Source organism: Macrobrachium nipponense, chromosome 37 (genome assembly GCF_015104395.2).
Source record: "Macrobrachium nipponense isolate FS-2020 chromosome 37, ASM1510439v2, whole genome shotgun sequence".
NCBI lineage: Eukaryota > Metazoa > Arthropoda > Malacostraca > Decapoda > Palaemonidae > Macrobrachium > Macrobrachium nipponense.
The window spans coordinates 59,899,040-59,906,539 of NC_061097.1; the positions used below are offsets into that span (position 1 = coordinate 59,899,040).

The 7,500-nt window shown below is 32.4% G+C and overlaps 1 protein-coding gene across 1 annotated transcript in view; it reads left to right on the top strand.

The window, feature by feature from the left end:
- The window catches only part of LOC135209398 (KRAB-A domain-containing protein 2-like), an 8,818-nt gene that overhangs the window by 743 nt on the left and 575 nt on the right, over positions 1–7,500 (top strand). The gene's annotated exons all lie outside the window — the stretch shown is intronic.

The window sequence follows — 7,500 nt, forward strand, 5'->3', positions numbered from 1 at the left end:
TGTCCAAAACAAGCAAGAGTTTCTTACGTATTAGTCACAGCGAGAGAGAGAGAGAGAGAGAGAGAGAGAGAGAGATGAGAGAGAGGAGAGAGAGAGAGAGAGAGTCCATATCTAAGTAAAAAACAATTTTTACTTTTGAAAACGTTTAGAGGAAAATAAGTTTTTCATTAAGATCTGTGAGAGAGATATAGTCATAAATTTGTTTTCTGATAAAAAAAAAACTTCATAAAACTAAACTTCAGACAGCCAATGAAAGCAACAAATACATGAAGAATTTAATCATTAAACTTTTACTTATTTTAAGTTAAAGTTTACTGTCAATTTCTTATCTTCAGTAACAACATTTTTTTCATAAAAATAATGACAACACTGGTCGCATGATAAAGATAATGGAAACAGGGAAAATTATGAAGCTGATACTACAGACTTGAAGTGTTCCTGGACAACGTTGCTGTGAGATAGGTATTGGAATTTCTCCCGATAACTTATTTCAGAAACAGTAATAATAGTGCGTCGCTTTCTTCTTTCCAGAGGCGGACATATCTTCTTCTTCTTCTATACTAGCTTCAAAATGTGTATAGAAATATTTCTCCATTGTAATTCTTCATTTTTAGATATTCATTTATTAACTTAATTTTAAAAAGATTTGTCACATGCAATATTTAATGAGCTAATGAAGGGTTATTAAGTTATAAATATCCAACCTACACATAGGAACAGCAAAATAATTGGCAATAGGCGCCATTATTGGATAATGGAGTGTTTAATTTACGCACAATAAGTAGCCTCACGTAATCTTTTTTGGTCCTTTTACAGTTTCGGTGATAAATGTAAGCTATGAACATGAGTGCTTTAGTAAGCAATTTTATTATGAAGCAGAATGGCTAAATATTTATTACCTTTGTTTACATTGCGATAATACTGACAGAACGCAGTGGTAGCGAACCAAGTCACAATCTGGAGTACAATCATTCGATTCTCGCATCTGACGAGATGGAACGGTTTGGGAATGTTCCAAAAAAACCGCTATCCCTCTGTTATACTTTAGGTGTGATTAGTTACTCAGGTGGTTTCAACGTCGTTATAATACTCCCGTTGGCAGACAATTTGTTGAAGACTTAAGTCTCTCACTCTCTCTCTCTCTCTCTCGTCTCTCTCTCTCTCTCTCTGACACACACACACACGCACACGTATTTGACAAAATTCTGTTGCTTTCTGATAATCATTCACATTAGATTCTTGGTTTTTTTTCTTTTATTTATAGGGATCATCATCTTATGTTTCGTTTCTCTTGTCAGTGAGTGAATGATGGCCTCTTTGTTATCGTCACCAGGCAACTTTGACTTCGACTTTTTTTCCCATAAAAAGTTAAACTGAGTATGTAACATTATAGAGTTTACACATTGACCATTAAAGCTTATCATTTACATAAACATAACTTCCTCAAATGCTAACGGGCTGTGTGACTAACTTTAATAAATGACAAGCAGGAACTTATCTCAGTAACATCCGCCTTACGCCTGTCATTATTATAAGCATTAATAATAGTGGTAATTGTATCCCAAGTTCCACTTGCAGTTACTGACTCTATTTGCAAATGTCAGTTCCACAATCTATTTAGAAGTTTCAGAATTAAATTAGGATCACAGAACCCAGTAACATGTCGATGTGGTGTATAATAGCACGCACGAATGAGAAAATGCCTGAAAGGAAAGAAGATAGAGAAATAATGAACCAATATCAAAACACTTTATTTATGTATCCTATATACATACATACACACATACACAAGAATGTCTACCGGTAGCTCTGAGGAAGGAAGGATATTTTTGACTGATAAAATCGAATATTTTCTTCGTAAGGCAAAGCATGAATGTCATTTGTCACTTTATACCAGATTTTTAAGCGACAACATTTAGGCAACACAGATTCTGACTATTGGTTGTCAAATGAGGGTGCAGGATTACCAAGTTCATAAGAGGCTGTAACTAGTTAGCATAGTCTGATAAGCTATTCTCGGCATGAAGAGTCAACAACAATTTTTTTTATTACTTTAATATATATAATATATATATATATATATATATATATAGTATATATATATATATATATATATATATATATATATATAATATATATATAATATATATAATATATATCAAAGTTACTTTCCCTTCTCTCCCAAAACCTAATCACTTGTTGCAAGTAATGAGTCAGACATTCAGTTGATAATTTGTAAAAATACCTGTACAGTGTTTTGCACTAACAACTCACAAACGCCCTCCATCAGGTGCACCCAAATGAAGAGGCTAAGGCAAAAAACTAATCTGGATTTCGGAACCCCAAAACTTTGATTCTGAATAGAGTTCTAGTGAGTCGAATATTCACCGAAATGGGGATGAAACCTGCAATATCCAGACGAAAGAGATTTCCTAAGAACAATTTACATGTAAATGTTTGAAAATGAATGTTGGAAACTCACATCGAAATAACTCCGATACAGCGTTACGCTATTCTGAACTGATGGCATCGTTAATACGAAACTTCAGCAATACTTGCATTTAAAAAACAGATATCGTATCACTTGCTGTTCTCGTTTAGAATTCATATTCTCAGCGGTGTTTAGTCATATTGATGTTCTTTATTAATGAAGTTTGAACGAGGAGCGCCTGACCAGGAAACGGAAATTCGAGAGAAGGCACAACAAATAAAATCTGTTTAAACGAAACAACAAAGACATCAACAAATAATACAAAGCATTTCCTGATAGTCAGACTGGTTGTGTGAATAACATTATTTCTATAACATTAATGCCTAAACAATATAAAAAGTCTTTAAGCTGTACGAAAGGGAAGCTTCATGACTGTACAACAACTTTTCCTTTGGTTGACTTCCGTTTGGTTAACTTCCGGAGTCATTAATGAAACTTTTATGTGTGTGTGTGTGTGTGTGTGTGTGTGTGTGTGCAGAGAGAGAGAGAGAGAGAGAGAGAGAGAGAGAGAGAGAGAGAGAGAGAGAGAGAGAGAGAGAGGGAGAGAGACTTCTGAGATCATTTACGTGCATCAATAGAGGAGAGGTGCCTAAATACATTTTATTTTTGTAAACTTTTATCACCGAATGAATTAACTGATGAGAGCAATACAGTCATCATTGAGTGATTCAGTTCATGATAGACAAACGTTTACATTGAAGGACATATCCATCATTTCCACTTCTCTTTTTAGAAAGTCACCTGAGAACTTTGACCTCTGACGACACTTGGGTCATGAACGAACAGGCAACAACAGTCTGCCTTGGAAAAAATTCAGAGGAAAATTCACTTATAAACTAATAACTTTTTCTGTGGCACAAGCCATTTAGGAATGATGCTTTCGATTCTCAAAAGACACACATTGATTTAGACACATTCCGTTAAAGGCAACTGAGCGCCATATCATTTTAGCATAGAATTGTATATGACACCGATAGTCGAGTGAAGTGGAAGTCAGGGAGGACAAAATTCCCTGGGCTTCCTTTTCCAAAAATGCTTGCTGCAAAATTAAAGGCAGTTTCCTTCAGCCATTGCCGCTACAGTAAAGGATTTTTAAGATAATATATATATATATATATATATATATATATATATATATATATCATATATATATATAGAGATATATATATATATATATATATATATATATATATATATATATATCTATATATCATATATAATATATATATATATATATATATATATATATATATATATAGATATATATATCTATTATATATATATATATATATATATATATATATATATATATATATATATATTATACATATATATGATATATATTTATATATATAAATATATATATAAATATATATACTATATATTATACTATATATAAATATAAATATTTAAATAATAAAATAATAAATAAATAAATATCAAATATATATATATATATATATATAATATTATATTATATATTTCTAAGATACTGAAATCTAAAATGAAATACAATACCCCTTAATTAGATCTGATGACATTCGCACATTGTAGGTTTTTCCATTCTCACACCCAAAAGCAGATAGTAACCAGTTAGTTAAATGTAGGCAAATGTTTAAATCTAAGGTATAAAAGACCATAAAATATAAAGGAAAGGATTTTGTCAAAAGTTGTTAGTGTTACGTATGGAAATAATTGGCAATTAGTCCTGAATCTTTAAAGCAGTGGTTGTTTCAAAGCACTTCAACTAACGACCTTCGTTGCTCGGATAAATGTGAAAATTCCCGAAAGATTTGTTAAAACCAATCTCTTTGAAGTTGAAATACAGTTGCACAAGCTATATATAAAATATACTCAGTAACTGCAAAAAAAGATCTGGGGCAGAGAGGACTGACTTTATGCAGAGTTTCCAGAAAACACTTTTTATCACTGGTACCACAGATCGTCCCCCTTTGCATTGATTATTTCATTGGAAAATAAAGGGAAAACTTTAGCTCAACAGCAAGATAGTTGTGGTATAGTACACTACGCGTCGCTATATAAAGCCTCGAAAACCTCATCGCTTGACATCGAATTCCCATCTCGTTCATTAGACTTCCTGTAAACAAGTCGAGACGCGTTCCATTATCGATATGTGCCTATAGATGACTCATCGTGGAACTGGGCCGTTTATAATGATCGGAAAGGAGGAAACTAATTGAAGGAATTCCGCGCTTCATTGACATAAAAAGTTTCTTTAAAGTAATGAATGAATTTAATCAATCCTACGCTGTTTCTTGGGTTTTTTCCTCTCTCTCTCTCTCTCTCTCTCTCTCTCTGTCTGTTTGTCTTTCTGTCTCTCTTCTGTTGAAAGTAGTTTTTTTCTGGCAAATTGCATTTTTTTAATAACTTATTTTTCTTGTCTTCATTTTTCGTTGAGGATCTTCTTCCTAGCTTAAACCCATTTTTTATGTGGGGTCGCCATTGCGAATGAGTCGATGGAAACGACTCATTTTTTCGTTGAGGATATATGTATATATAATGATTTTGCACAGAAAATGTTGGTTATCGTGTATGAATCATTATATCAATTTTATCAAAGATGTTTCATGATAAAAAATGGAAAAGTTATAGTGCCCTATTATGTGCCAGGTTAAAGATTTTCTTCGGATATCAAATGTGGAAGGAGTTTTTATGATATCCTTGATATTTTCTATGCTTAATAAAATAGTAGTCAGGTATTTACTGGAGACGATAAATAAAAATTATACCAAAACCTTCATCTGTCGAAGTTCAGCATGAGAAATGTATTTTAAAACCGTCAGTCTCACATAATTATTTTTTTTTATTACATTTATGGTGTTTGCAATTTTCCCATCATAAAATAAAATTCTGTAGATTTGTTTGATTCCTTTTACAAGCTCACAGTACTTAAGGAGGTAACATAGTTTGGTTACTGTATTCTGATTTGAAATACTCCCAAAAGTTTAATACCAGTATCTAAAAACCTTTAGAAACATATCAACAAATCGAGAGGATAAACACGCAACGACTACAATAAAACCTTTAGAAACCAAGACAACAGTGCTTCGTGATTTGCAGCAGCATTTAATAGCCACTCCTCAACTTAAGGTCTTTTGTACCAACAGTATATTACAGTTTCATAAGCAAGTGAATAAATTATCAATAGCGTAAAAGCAGAACGTGGATACCGATGTTCTGCAATGTAAGCAGTACCAACTAGTTTCAGAAGTAGGTCATTTTAAATAGGTTCTATACAATTCGTTGTCTTGATTTCCTTCCTCTTTACTGCCAATATCTTCACGTTTACGGAAAATATAATTAAAAGGAGCGGGTACAGGAAAACAAGCAGATTCCAAGAACAGCCGTTTAATCCTACGTTTCGTGAACCTTTGTCGTATCATCAAGGGTTATATATGCATGAAAATATATCCAGTAAACTACGCATAGATTACAAATAAAAGACGCGAATTTAAAATTCTTCAGTAAAAAAGAGGGAATAACAAAGCACCAACTTTTTAAACCAAGAGTAAAAACACACTAAAATTTGTACAAACCTACAGAACAGAGAACGGAAAGTATAAACAACCAAACTTAGGTGAAATCTAAAATGATCGTTGCTTTATCTATTGTACCAGTTCCCTACATGGATGTATACATCGATGCTTTGTCAGAATTCGCACGTGATGAAGTTCAGCCATTAATGATTAGGGTCGGGGGTAATTATATTTGGAGACCACTGAGACGAGGCAATGGGCGACGTTCACCATTTATTCGCGCAGAAATGTGGAATATGTACAGTCGAACCAAATCTGGTGAAGACCGAACAAACAATCATGCTGAAGCTGCACACAAAAAAGATTTATACAGAACTAGGAATGAACCATCCTGTTACATGGAAATCCATCGATAGCATGAAGAGTATTCAAAAAGGACGTGATGCGTATTGTGAACAATTGATTGCCAGAAATGCTCCAAATCGAAAACGTCTGAAATTCATTCGGGCTGATGAACACATTTTAAATATAGTACAACAGATTGATTCACGGGAACCACTAGAATATTTGCTCGGTTTGGCATACAGTTATCAAACGCATTAAACTGTCTGTAAATCATTATATAATACGTATATATATATATATATATATATATATATATATATATATATAATATATATATATATATATATATATATATATATATCTATATATATAATATATATATATATTATATATACATATATATATATATAATATATAATATTATCTATATATATATATAAGTATATATATATATATGTATATATATATATATATAGTATAATATATATACATATGTACATATCTATATCTATTATAATAATAATAGTATATATATATATATATATGTGTGTGTGTGTGTGTGTGTGGTGTGTTACGCAAAATGTGGATTATTGCCAAATGTGTACATTTTGCAATTAATTTTGCCTATTGTGTACAATTTGCAGCGCTTAGTGCCGATTGTGCACAATAGGCAAAATTGATTGCAAAATGTACACATTTGGCAGTTTTTCTACTTTTTGCAAGGACATTTTGTGCCATGTTGTTATTATGATTTTGCAACTGTATTTTGCTAAATGTTAACAGATTTTTTTTTTTTTTGGTTCCAGTGGCATGTCGGACTTTAAAGAGCAGTTTGAGCAGAAGATTCGAAATTCTCAGACTAAAACTAATATGAAACACTTCTTGTTTACGAGCTGAAATCGTGCAGTTGGGCAAGGAGGAGGGCAGTTAAACCTTCATATTCCCTGCTACTACAGAGGTCTGTCCTACCAACCAACAAGTGGCATGTCGGGACTTTAAAGAGCAGTTTGAGCAGAAGTTGGACAACTTATTACAGTCTAAGAATGACAATGTGGTCATTCCTCGGAAAGAGAAACGTGCACAGTGGATAGCTCAGCTGCTTAAAATTGAAAAGGAAGGGCCTAAAACCAGCGATGGCTATAATATGAAAAAAAAGATTAGAAATTC